Here is a 14,612-nt window from a genome sequence, read left to right as displayed (position 1 = left end):
ATGTATTTGAGCAATACATATCTTCTGTTCCGAAGATATTTTGTGAGCATAAAAATATACTGTCTATTTAGGCCTAAAAATAATACATTTTTGTTGCTCAAAAATATTATTTTTCATATGTGGTGATTTTATCTTGATATCAAGTCACAATCGCCACAATGAATCAATTAATGTATTGATTACTATTTGTGTACTATCTAAAATAAATAGTGTGCTTTCATGTGCTAACGTTTGAAATATAATTTAATAATGTATTGCTATGTAGCTATTTCCACTTGGTATAATATGTGCCTCACGGACTCGCGAGTTCTATATTTTAGCTCAAACTTTGGAGAGTGGAACTTGTTTACTTCATACTCTGAAACTACCACATCTGTTTCTCATCACGGGTTGACCAATTTGCCCTCCTACACGAGCGACCCTTCAGAGCTGGAAACTGTGGAAGGGGACGTCTGTGCCATAATTGTTGTAGGGGAGAGAGAGGAAATGTAACATTGGGCATATGGGAATATTATTTTATTCGTTCTCTTGAGAATATCAAACTTCTGATGTAATAGAAAAAGGTATCAACGGAAAGACGACAGATTGATGATGATTTTCACCAGCCGAAAAGTCGAAACTTCCATTTCATTAGAAGTTGAAGTTGTCGAGGTATTTTTTCTCCATAAGGAATACATGGGATTCTGAAAATTTTTATTCATCGTATTTTTCAGACATCGTGCCTAGCTTAATAATCAACATAAAAAACACTTCCACTTGCAAAAAGGGGAGAAATTCATACTCTTGGATACATTCAGGTTTTCTTTCTAGGGCATTCCCCATTCCGACGATATTGAAGTAAATGCACACATGGTGCGTAACTGTATCTCCTCAATTTAAGGCCTACTATGTAAGAGTTGGATATTTCTCCCTCCCCCCCCCCCCTTCGATAATGACCTTCAACACTTTCTTTTCTTCATCTAATGGATTAAATATGGTGCATTTAAGTTGTAAAATCTTTACATATATTTTGGAAAAATATATAAATGTTGAATTTTACATTATTTGAAGGAAAAAAAATCCCCCCAAGAAATCTCGATGGCGCAGCCCCCTGATTTGAGCTGTTGTAAGAACGGCTCTTGAGGCCGAAACACGCCCACTCTAATAAAGACGATTTATTATTATTATTATTGAGAGACAATTTTGAAGATCTACAAAGAATCTAAGGCAAGTACAAGAGATAGAAGAATTTGAAGGTTCAGAAAGATCCTTACCTCTATGTCCCATCTCCACGTATTCTTCCTCCATACTCGAACAGTAACGAGTCTGCTATAACGGAAGCGTTATCAATATCATGTGCAGTGACAACAGCACGCTAACATTCAGCCGCTATCGCAGGTCTGACGTCATGTGGATGATTGTCCTATTATGGCGGACTATGGCGGAGGGTGGGGACGAGTCACAAATCAGATCCAAGCTGGATTATTTACAAAAATCACGTGTGGTGTCTTAGATACAGCATTGCCAACCGTTCGGTTATTTCATGCCATGTACGGATGTACGGTCCAGACTAGGGATGGCCAAATCCGGAATTTTTAAAATCCGGAATCCGGATAGTAAAAACGGATCGGAGGCATTTGGATTTCGGAGGGAATCCGGATTTTGAATGGAATCCGGATTTCGAATTCGATCCATCCTGGCTCATGCTTTTTTTAAATGTTTAATTAAATAGCACGTAACTAAGTCTACTGAATATGATTGCAGCTAATCCCAAACTGAGAAAGAGGAATAGCTGGCTAACTGAAAAGCAATGTGATTAGCGTCGTTGCAGTAGTATTGTGCAACAGTTATTTATTTTGGCCAAACATTCCCACATTGCTCGATGGCGAAGGGGTTTTTCAGCACCCCTTAATTTTCGTTCGCATCTGCCATGTTAAGGCCGGTCCACACGCTACGTCTTAGAGTAAGTCTTGCTTGCGCATGCACGAACTGTAAATAAACTAAATCAATCAATCAATAGAAGTACCAGTTTGTAATTTTCCCCATAGAATAGCCCTGACGCATTCAGTGATGAAGATACTTGAAGACTGAAATTGGTAAACGCTGTAAGTGCCACAATAATTCAAACACCGTTTTCCACGTTAAATTGTGAAATGTGCCATGCTTTATAATGTGGTAAACGTGAAATGTGGCTGGTAGCCCTCTAAGTAGTTCAAAGAGCGTGTAAAGAGGTCACTAGTGTGATCGTTCTTACGGGCCAATGTGCTGAACGATGCGATTTCCCAACACTTTTGCTTCTGGCACTTACAACGTTTACCACTTTTAGTCCTCACTTGTTAGTACCGCTTTTTGCTACCTGCTGAGCTTCTCAACAGGTGGCGTTGGGGAGAAGTTATCGTACTTTCCCGGGTTTCTTTGTTCGTCGTGAGTGTTGCATTTCTGTAGGAAGGAGCTTTTGCAGTGCAGAATATTTTTTTTGTTGCAGAATCGGTGTTTCTTCAGGTAAGTGTCTCATTATTTACAATTTTGTTCATTATGTTATACAGATGAGGGGTGAATAAGAAGTTTGAACCAAATCAGTGTATTTTTAGAAATATTGATGAAAGAAAAATTTGGACTTAGAAGTACCGTCGGGTCTAAAGAGCCAACATACAAATATCATTGTTTGCAGGTTATGCACGTAATATTTGTAATTGCTTACGTTTTCCTAAGATATTAGAGAATCTTGTCTCTCAAATATTCTTTATGATTTCTCAACCGTTAAAACATATTGTTAAGAGCCTCACTGGTCAAGGCGTTAAGGCGTCTGGCTACCACGTGGACGACCCTGATTCGATCCTCGGTATTGGACCTGGCAATTCTTTCCTAGTGCCCGCACCAAGGAGCTCTAGGATCCACTCAGTCTCACCACTAAGTACCTGGGGGTTACCCTGGGGGTGGGGGAACAGTTGGCCGGAACATAATGCTAATCACACTACCTCCACTTATGGCCAAGATCAAGAAAGTGCTGGGCCGTACTTCCACACCATGCTGGATGGCATGGTGCTTCGCACAAGTTAGAACTTTACATTTTTAAAAAAATTTCACAACATATTGTTTGGAGGGTATGTTGGTTTAGAAGACAAAATTTCATATGTACACTTGCTACACAGTGCACTATTCAAAACGTACGGATACGCAATTTTCAACTGCAATTTTGAGTATTATATTTTCCACCTTCCTGCGTTTTATTTTGAGATAATACGTATTTTATTATTATTCTTTTCAGGGAAATGGCAAGCTATCGACGTCAAACGACGCCTGAAGAAATCCAGATTACTCGGCGAGCTGAATGATGTTGACATTTCCACCAGGGTTTTTAAAGGTCCAGGATTTTAAATAAATTCAATTCCGGTCCAGGAGAGAAAATCAGCAAGCGTAAGTGGGTTCTGGACCATAAAGAACCTATTTATCTGTAACGTATTTCAATTCTGTCTAGGAACTTTTTTCCGGATCAATTTAAATACGGTCCAGGAACTCTTTTTTCTGAATTAATTTCAATACGGTCCAGGAACCTTTTTTCCCGACAGTTTAAATAGGGTCCAAGTTCCGTATTGAAATGAAACAATACGCAACTTGGATCGATTACGGACCTGACGATAAACAATTATCCACTTGTGAGCATGAAAGACTAATCCAGGTGCTGGCTGCCTCGAGAATCTAAGGTATAAGGTAGAAATGGGCGAAACGCAAACGCTGCAGTTACGTTACCCCTCTCCATTTAGCCCCATTCTCTCGCGCGTGTTCCTTCACTTGGTTGTAGCAACACCTCTGGCAACACTACCTGTCCCTGTTGTGATATCTGCTGGGCGGCTTCTATTGGCTGCAGTTCCTGGATCGGATGCCAGAGCAACACGTAACGGGTTTGTTTGAGCTCAATGTGACGCCACGCTAATATAGTCCATTGCGTTATGTACATTAACTCTTCGACAAGGGAGTTTTTGAACCTGGCCCACGAGAGAACAACAGCGTTATTATTTATTCCCTGTGCTACGCTTTCTACAACAGCAGCGTGACATTCCAATGTAAAACGTACTTGCGGACATTTTTAGAAGGCAACTTTTATTCCGTCAACCCTGGCCCAGTAATTGTAAATAATTTCAATTCCGGACTGGGAGAGAAAATCAGCAAACGTAAATGAGTTCTAGACAGCATATAACCTTTTCATATTTAAAGCATTTTAATTAGGTCCAGGAACCTTTTGCCGGATCAATTTAAATACGGTCCGGGAACCTTTTTTCCGAATGAATTTCAATTCGGTCCAGGAACCTTTTTTCCAGAATGAATTTCAATTCGGTCCAGGAATCTTTTTTCTGGAAGAATTTCAATTCTGTCCAGGAACCTTTTTCCCCACATCAATTTAAATACGGTCCAGGGGCCTTACACTGAAAAAAAAGGTGTGGAAACTCACCTTTTGGGGTGAGTTTGGCTTGTCACAAATAGACGTCCCCAAAAGGTGAGTTTCCACACCCCATATTGGGGTGAGTTTTTCTCACCCTAGTATAGAGTGTGTTTTTCCTCCCATGGGGTGAGTTTTCTCACCCTAGTATAGAGTGTGTTTATCGTCCCATAGGGTGAGTTTTCTCACCCTAGTATAGAGTGTGTTTTTCGTCCCATAGGGTGAGTTTTCTCACCCTAGTATAGAGTGTGTTTTTCGTCCCATGGGGTGAGTTTTCTCACCCTAGTATAGAGTGTGTTTTTCCTCCCATGGGGTGAGTTTTCTCACCCTAGTATAGAGTGTGTTTTTCCTCCCATAAGGGTGAGTTTTCTCACCCTAGTATAGAGTGTGTTTTTCCTCCCATGAAGTGAGTTTTCTCACCCTAGTATAGAGTGTGTTTTTCCTCCCATAGGGTGAGTTTTCTCACCCTAGTATAGAGTGTGTTTTTCCTCCCATGGGGTGAGTTTTCTCACCCTAGTATAGAGTGTGTTTTTCCTCCCATAGGGTGAGTTTTCTCACCCTAGTATAGAGTGTGTTTTTCCTCCCATGGAGTGAGTTTTCTCACCCTAGTATAGAGTGTGTTTTTCCTCCCATAGGGTGAGTTTTCTCACCCTAGTATAGAGTGTGTTTTTCGTCCCATAGAGTGAGTATAAAGAGTGTTTTTCCTCCCATAGGGTGAGTTTTCTCACCCTACTATAGAGTGTGTTTATATAGTGTTTTTCCTCCCATGGGGTGAGTCTTTTTCACCCTAGTATAGTGTGTTTTTCCTCCCACATGGTGAGTTTTCTCACCCTAGTATAGAGAGTGTCTTTCCTCCCATAGGGTGAGTTTGAGGGGTTCGTGAGGAAGAGGTAAATGATCTTCAACTAGTATAATAATGCTTACCTTTAACCTTGAAGAATCAGTCAGATCTTTTCTATCTTATAAAATATGAATGCAGAATGAGATAGAACAATCATAACTTCATTGTAATTTCTTCCCAGATAGCAAATTTATCAAAGTAGAGAATTGTGTAATATACGACATCACAGGGAAACAGTGTTTCTTCATTTAATGTGTTCAGATTTTAATGTGATTAATTGTCTTCTTTATAAAAAGAATATCATTCAATTTAGCATTAAATTTTGACAAAGCTTAATAATCTTAGAGGAAACTAGATACGGCACGCTCACCAAGGTATTCATGTAGAAGAACAAGCCATCCATAAATTACATGTAGCTTGCAAGTAATATTATGTATCGATTTCTAAATCATACAAAAAAGTCGCAACTTTTAATGTACATACATTTTGTCCAATAAGTCTTTTTTGAGACTTCCACTTGATGCTTAGAAGCCAATTGGGACTGGATATATGTACAGTCACACACACTGCTGGGTTGTAATGATTTAATTGAAATTCAATGGTGCTGTTACAACCCAGAAGTGTCCTTGACTGTACAATATAACATGAAGGAGATTGATCTTCAGAAGTTACACCCGTTAATTACAAAATATCAACTTTTTTCTGTACTGTTTGGAAAGCAACTCATGCTCACACATACAATCATACATTGCTAGGATATAAATGACATACTTAACACAACAAAATACTGTATACTTGTATATCCGTAGATAAATTTTATGTACGATACATGGGATGCAAGTATTTACATACATGGTAAGAGGATAACCTCTGACAAATACTACCTTGCCACTAAATGCATACACATTAAGCAATAATTCAACCTTACCTTTCCTTTGCTGCTGGTTCTGCACACTCAGTTCAATGCCACAATCATTACAATGCGAGTTATTTTTGGTGCTTTTAGAACCTATTTCAGTACTTTAATAAATTAATTATAAAGGAAAATGTACATTCTTAAGAAGGCAGAGCAAATTTAGTAAAAGTTATAAATATGTTCATATGCATAATTTTTAACCACTCTATTTCAAATACCGAGCTTAATTTTTTCACCCCAAAGATTAAGTTGAAGAAATAAAGTCACCAGTTAGCAAAAATTTCAACTTTATTTACAATATACGTACATTTCATCTTGTAATAATTCAACATAGTTCTCACAATTTTATCCAAAAAAAGAGGAATTATTATTCAGTACCAATTTTACTTAATTGATAAAAATATGCATGCTGTATTCCTTTAAAATGTCTGTATGGAAAGGCGTCCATGATCTGAAAGGAGAAAAAAATGTAAGAGTAAATAAGAATATAACCAACAATGCATTTAGGTCAGAGTGTGATAGTTCAGAATGTACTTATAACATTTATGAGTCTTAATATATACCCAAAGAGTATACTAGTGATGTGTGCATACAAAGTGATTCAAGCTTGAGTAGCCAGCCTTCGTGGATGAGTGGTTACGAAAGCATGCTACAAGGCCAGGGGTGATGAGTTCGAATCCCAGCCTGAGCACAGGTGTTCTTTGTGACTGTCCATTCATCCATTCCATCATATCAACACTCATCCTCATCTTTTCAATTAGCCCAAAAGTGACAGAGATGCGAAGAAAAATAAACAAAATCAATCAGTCAAGCTGTTCAATTGATAGATTGAGTTGGTTTTTTAAGTCCACTTTATGCACAGTATGGATAATCGAGACTGGACCTGTGGTTCAAAGTGGTATCCGAACCACTATGTGCCTCCACAAGGTATCGAACCCGGGACCCCTTGATTTCAAGGCAACGACGCTACCATTGCGCCACCGGGGAGGCCCCCAAGCTGATCAGTTTCTACATTGAATGCAGTAACGCTAAATTGGCAATTTATTTTACACAGCATTTCCCATAATATTTAAAGCTCAGGGGGGGGTTAAACCCAGTAACCCCCCTTGCGTACGCCACTGATTGAATGAACAGGTAGAGAGACTAAGATTATGTCACCCTATTCTGCAAAGGTAATATAAACATGCATGCTTTTATTTCGTAAGCAAGGGCCTATAAAAGCAGGGTGATGATGGGGCTGTAAACAGGCAGGAAAAAATAGCGAAATGAGGGCTGACTACTGGGCATGCCACAGCATATAACTGGAAATGGCACACTATCTTCAAAAGTAAGAAATTACTTTAGGATAATATTTTGTGCTGAAACATCGGTGTCGGGAGAGGGGGGTGGAACCGATCCGTTGACCCCCCACCCCCTGGAAATGCCATCGGCCATTTCAAGTCACAAAAAGCAGAAGTTGTTATAACATAAATAATGTTTACAAAGCTTTTATTGAAAAGTTAACACTTAAAAACAAAATAGAATAACTGTGCATTTCAGTACACTAACTGTGTAAAATGTAAAAAAAAAAAAAGAGAGAATAAGGAAAAGTTGTACTTGATATTCACTCACCTAGTAGAACGAATAGAAGTGTCCTCCCAGAGGATTTAATAATAGTAATAATAATAATATAATTTTATTTTTTGTTTATAATAGTTATTACTGTAAAATTATTATCATAACCATGATTCTTATTGTTAATATTTGTTCTACCATTAAGTTAAGTCAATGGGTTGCCTCCCACTACACACACACAAACACCTTTCTGGTGACGCCGAAGAGCTCAAACACTACCATTCAATCTTGGTGTGAAAAATATTTTTTTTTACTAATTTTAGTAATTGCCCAACTGGATCTGCAGAAACTGAGTGTTTAGTTTTAGCTTTCTTGTGTTTCAGTTAGTTCTGCAGGGTGCGAACAATCTTGGCCTCAACCCCCCCCCCCACCAAAAATTTCCGGGGGGGAAGATGTTTTGTTATAACAAATGAAAGATAAGCAATTACTTTTAATTTAAAATATACTGTACTAAGAATAATATCGGAAACACATACAAATTAGTGTAGTTGAGAGTATTGAATGCTTTCTCTCTCAAGAGATCATTAACAAATCTACACCAATGCGCACAATTAAAGTAAAACAAGAATGCAAGAAAATTAACTATGAAATGTAATTGATTTATAATAAAGCACAAACAAAACAAAAACTTACTCATAATAAAAGCACTTCAACTATTTCATAGTTTATTAACATCTTTAACCAGTTACTAAAGGAATTAATTATCTGCCTTGCAATATCTGATATGTATAAAAGTAACAAATTAATTTGCTTTATTTAATTAATAATACTAGTAATAATAATAATATATTTTTAATTGAGTAATTTATTTTTACTTTTAATAATACACATATGTGGGGGAAGGGGGATTGTAGATTAAGAACTTTCTTTGCCCCCACCAGTTTTCAATGATTTCGCACCCTGTAGTTCAGTCCTGTCAATGTGTATGTGTAAACATCATTTAGCGAAAAGGCAAAAAGATTTTATTTATTCTGTACATTATACCAGCATGTAACAGGGTCAGTGCCAGAGGGAGAAGTGAGTGGATGCCTCATTCCATCCCTTCACCCAGCAGACAAGAGACACATACCCTTGACAATTTTAGAAATATTTTCTATAGAAACAAGACATAGCTCCAAGACAACCCTCCAAAAATAAAAGCATGGATATGATTCTGTTTTCAAGTAGCAGAAATAAAGTTCTGTTGAAAGTTTAGTAGGCTACGAAAGAAATACATAAAGATTATAATTTGTATATTAGAGAGAACATGCTAAAGTGCATTTTGGGAATGCATATCCAAAGATTATTAATTACAAAATGAAAGGTGTGTATGTATCTCACACGCAGCATTATATTTTACGTTCCTAGTTCTATTTATGTGATTCTGACATTTTCAGATTACATACAGGTTAATTGATTTATTTACTTACCTTTCCATATACAAAATCAGGATCATCAGAGTTGCTTATTTTAGTTAAACAGCATTCAATGTCTGAAATAAGGAATAAATTTAAATTAGATTAATCTTGAAAGTAGCAAAAATTTAACTTCTTCAATACAACAGTTTATTGTACAACTACATTTGTTAATAGATGGTAGACTATTTGAGGCGTTCATGAAGATTTAACATATAAAAGTTAATTATCATGCAAAGTTAGTATCATTTGGATCCCCCCAGAAATTTTAATTTTCCTAAGGAATGTCTATACATACAGTGGAAGATTGAGTGAAAGAAACCCAGAATGATTAAAGTTTAGATACTTTTCAAATAAGAATTAATTTCTTTATTTGTGTGTTTTCTCCTACATAACTTCTCAAAATGAATTTGTATTTCCAAAGACAAAATTTGTATGTAGGCTTTTACAGGGTAACTGCTAGCCAATATATGTAGCATCACAGACCCTCTGCAAGTTGAAAAGGGAAAACAAATAAAATGTAGGAATCACTTACTTCATCCCACATCCACAAGAACACTAAATTGTACACAAGCAGCAATCGATTCTCAGAACTTAAAGATGCTGACACAGAAGTATATTTACTGTGTGGTCTAGTCAACCAATTTTTTTTCACTGATCCTCCATGAAATTAATTGTGTAACAAAGATATTAGGAAAGGTATCTAAAGAGTGAGATGCATAAATATTTCCAGGAAAAGTTCAATGCAGTTCAATTCCTTAAATACACATAGGACGTCAAAAAATATTGAAAATTATGAACAACTTGCCTGGTAATATTTTAACATCTCGCTGTACACATTGTGTAATTAGTATGCCATATCAATTTCAAAATACTTCTGAAGACAGTCACAACAAAGTTTTACACTCCAGCCTACACTGTGTATAACTATTAGTACTGTCCTTCCCAGTTCAAAGTGAAATCTGAACCACTACCGAGTATGGAACCTCGGACTCCTTGATACATGTATTTAAGTATGCATGTACTTTTGACACTTTAATTTTCTTTTCACACTAACTATGATGACTAAATGTTCAATACTAGCTGACCACCTCTAGCGTGCGCTACACCTAGGTACGTATAGTGGTCGCCACTGGCCCTCCCATCTCAACATATAAGCTTACTTCCTAAGAGACCTCTGTCATTTCAAGTTCCTACATCTTAAAACTTATGAAAATAATGAATAATAAATTCCCTTGAAAAGAGAACAAAATTAGATTTGAACTACTCTACTTACATTGCATATCTGTGTAAACCCAACCCATGCAGGATCCTTGAAAAACTGCTATCAGTGATGAGTGGCGTAATGTTCAATGTAGATTGGAACTAAGGCAAGTGTGTTTGTGGGTATTATCCGTATTCACTCCTCTCTATGCATGGCACATTCCTGAAAAGGAGTTGAAAATTAAAATAATACTTAAAATTTTATGTTACACAACCATATTTATGTGTAAAAGAAATCTAAGACAACACTCTAAAAGAAATTCTAGCTGCTGCTTGAAATTGTAAGTTTTCTTAACTTAAATTGTTAATGTTTAGAATCCCCCAAGGACCGAAAATTTGAAGATACTATGGACGCACACTACAGAAAACCTCACGAATATCAGCGTCTAAATGTGGGAAGGCGATCATAGCTCCCGAAAATTAATGTCAAGGTATATTTAACTTTCACGCCCTTGTTTACAATGTGTCTTTTTTCCTTAAAAAATTGTGAATTACATGCAATCGACTACAACGAATGAATGGAGTTTAAGCAGCAGCTTACAAATCTTATAAACTCTTACAGAAGCCTGTTTTGTAAATAATATTTCCCATGCAAATTAACTTTACGTCCCACAGTATCCCACTGCATTATTTTGGCCTCTTTACTTAAAAATCAATTACAAATCCCTCTGGGGTACGTTCCGACAGCCAATAACGAAAGATTATGAATTATGAAAGGGCGTGATGCTGATCACATCACCCCCACTCACGACCGGATCAAGAAAGTGTGGGGCGTTACCCCCACACCCCCTGTACGCCTTCATGGCGTGGTGCTATGCACAGGGGAGCACTTTACTTTTTTTTACTTTATGAATTATGAAAAACGGAGAAAGAAATAAAGATGATAGAGAATACTAGTAGCAGTGATAATTGTAGTACGGTCAACCTTTGTGACGTTGTTCCCCCAAACATCCACACATTCTGTTTAAAGTATGTCATAAGATTATCCTTCGTTTGTACCGGATTGTGTCGCATTTACTTTCGTTTGCAACATTACAGAGTTCGAGTATTCACAAATTGAACTTGGGGGGGGGGGGACTTCAGGTAGCCCGTACAGTTTTATCCCAGCGCATTTTTTCGATTGTACCGTAACGATTTGAGAGTAAATTGAATTAATATTTGAAGTTCCCTCGCCCCCAATTTTAAAATGAAGGACAAAATCATTACGTTTGTACCATTGTAATAACTAAACTAAACAACTAAAAGCTCCCCATCATGGAGGAAGAAAAAATCAAGCAACTTCTTGGATAGAATTTCGTTTGTGCACTTGAAATTTTATTTTTTATCGTTATAGTTTTCCAGTTATTTCTCTCCAAAAATGGGAGTGGGAAGGACGGAAACGAACTTAAACCATGATTTCTCAGTCTCCGTAACCATAGGCGTAAATTATCGGGGACAAGGACCCCCAAAATTTTCACATTTGTTAAAATCTTCAAGTTAGGCGACCTGAGGAGCAAAGTAATAAAGAGTAATATTTGTGATTTCGCTAGTTATTTAAATGTCTTAGCACGTCGAGCTGCGACGCCAGGGGTCCCGGGTTCGAATCCCGCTTGGGCATGGTTGTTTGTAAATGTCCATTCATCAATTTCATCACTCATCCCCATCTTCTCAAAATTAGCCAAGAGGCACAAACCGCGAAGTAAAATAAAACGAATCAATCAAATCAAATCAAACCATGACGAATGCCAATCTTCGGACGAGAACTATTGAAAGGACTCACACTGCATGCTAAACAGTGCCCTCTCACCGCGTACTGTCGTTATTTCGAAATGTGAAACACATTTTGGTCTAAGCATTTCGGATAGGACAATCTGAGCATATATAAAGAAAACTTACAGTGTTAAAATATTGAAAACGTTATTGAACTTACTTACCTTCGAATCCTGCTTTCTTATCTTCACTTTCAAATACCCACTCAGCAGACAAACTATTCTGGCCCACGGCACAGACGACCTCACACAATGTCAACGGCAAGTCTATTCTGGGATGGCGTCCTTCGATTGGTCCCCGCGAAAAGCGCGCTGTATCGTGACTCGCAACAAAAGACACTGGAAGTGAATGTCCTGTAAACAAAGCAACGATCTTTGGGGGTGGGGGTGGTTTAGACAACTTTTGTGGCAAGCGGATCCACTGAGAGGGCGATGGGAGCGATCTCCCTTCCCAACTGCCAGTTCTTGGATATGATATTATACCTGATATTTTTGAGACTCAGATGTTCCGCCTTTTATCCCCAAATTTAAAAGGCTCGATAATATTTATAAAATAAGTCAACTTTATGATCAAGATAAGTTAATCGAAACTGACACTACAGTTTAAATTTGTATTGAATCACTGTGCAATATGCTTCAAATTAAATCGAACTGAGACCCCTTGAGGGAATAGGCTTTCGTGTTCTCTGCGTATTCACTATATTTCTCATATCTGCTCATTCAGTTTACATTGTGGCAATAGGAGGTCAAGAGGAATTATGATACAATAATAACCACCTATTCCAGTCCTCGACCTCTATTTTTGCAAAGGAATTCTCTATCTTCTAGAACACAAAAAACAGCTTCGTTCCTGTTTACAGTATAATATGTTGTTTATATATAGCAGTGCAAGTGTATGTTACAATTGAGGTTCGGTGAGGTGAGGAATTCGAATGAAATTCGCCCCTCCCAGCTGTAACTTCTGGATCCGCCACTGGTTTGTGGCAATTTGAAAGCGCTCTGTGGATACCAAAGTCCTAAGAAAATAAAGGACAGAATTTCTCTCCTCCACAAATTGATTAAGCTAGTTTATTTTATTTCGCTTTTGTGTCACTTTTGGCTAATCGCGAAGATGAGGATGAATTGATGATATGATTAAATTCATGAAGGGACACTCACAAAGAAAACACATCCCCAGGCCTGGATTCGCTGCGCTACCCACTCCGCCATGGAGACCGGCTTTCCTTCACAGAGATAAGTACTTCATAATAATATTAATGTAGAATATAATATTGTAATTCTCATCCAGGAACAGCCCTATAATAGGGAGGTGGGAGGATAAGGGCAGTTGATTCACGTTCCGCAACAAACAACTTCAAACTTCCCCAGAACTTATTAGTTAATAGTTGACATTGATACTTTCTAATACACATGATTAGTTGACCAAAAATCTAGATTTCTACCCCCTTAAAAACTAATTTGAACATGAAAATGTTTTTTTGTCGCTTTTATATAAAGAAAACTTCAAACTGCGTTTATGCTGGTATAATAATCAGTTCGTTACAATAATCTGTAATGAAAATTTTATAATAATAAATGAGTATTTAATGTCTTATTGTTGAAAATATTGTCTTTGCATTTACTGTAGTGTCCTAATATATTGATTGGAACAAAGAACTCCAGAAAATATAACTTATATGGTGGTCGTTACCAAAGATAATGTACTCTTCCTGCGGGATTTGTAAGCAATAAGTTCTTCTCAATAAGGGGACCCCCATGGACAGGGTGCAGAGCTGTGGTGCAACGCTCTCGTCACTTGGTGTCCAGGTTCGAGCCTGGGTGAGTGACTGTTGAAATAGCCATTTCCATAAGATAAATTATTTTCCTGTATTTGTACATATTGCCAATGTACATGAGAACTTACGAAAAATAACATTTTTTAAAAAAATCCAGATAGTTAATAACAAGCGTTAACGTGAAGATATGAAGGACGTATCATCCAAAATACAATAAGTAACGTTGAATGCAAGGACTTGCACTACTAATAAAACTGTATCTTAGATAGTGGTAAGCAGGTATAATGTTGTTTTTTTATTTATTTATTTATTTATTTAATAGAAGATTCCAAATACAGCGTTAGCCATTTTACATTGGAACGTTTTTATAGAACATAAGGACAAAAAAATAATAACATAATACATCAAAAATAATAACAGGCAGACACGTCATTCGAGGTATTACATATATCGATTGTCTTCGACTGTTGACTAGAACAATAGAATTAAAGCATGGGCGTCGCCAGAAATTTTTAAAGGAAGATCGGCCGTTGGTATAAAATTTATTATTATTGCGATTATTTTGATTGATTGATTTGATTTATTCTACTTTACTTTTGTGCCACTTTGGCTGAAACCCAGCACAATTTAAAATGAAGACAAGA

The sequence above is a fragment of the Lepisma saccharinum genome, chromosome 2, assembly GCF_977018435.1.
Source record: "Lepisma saccharinum chromosome 2, izLepSacc3.1, whole genome shotgun sequence".
Lineage (NCBI taxonomy): Eukaryota > Metazoa > Arthropoda > Insecta > Zygentoma > Lepismatidae > Lepisma > Lepisma saccharinum.
This window is presented reverse-complemented; position numbering follows the sequence as displayed.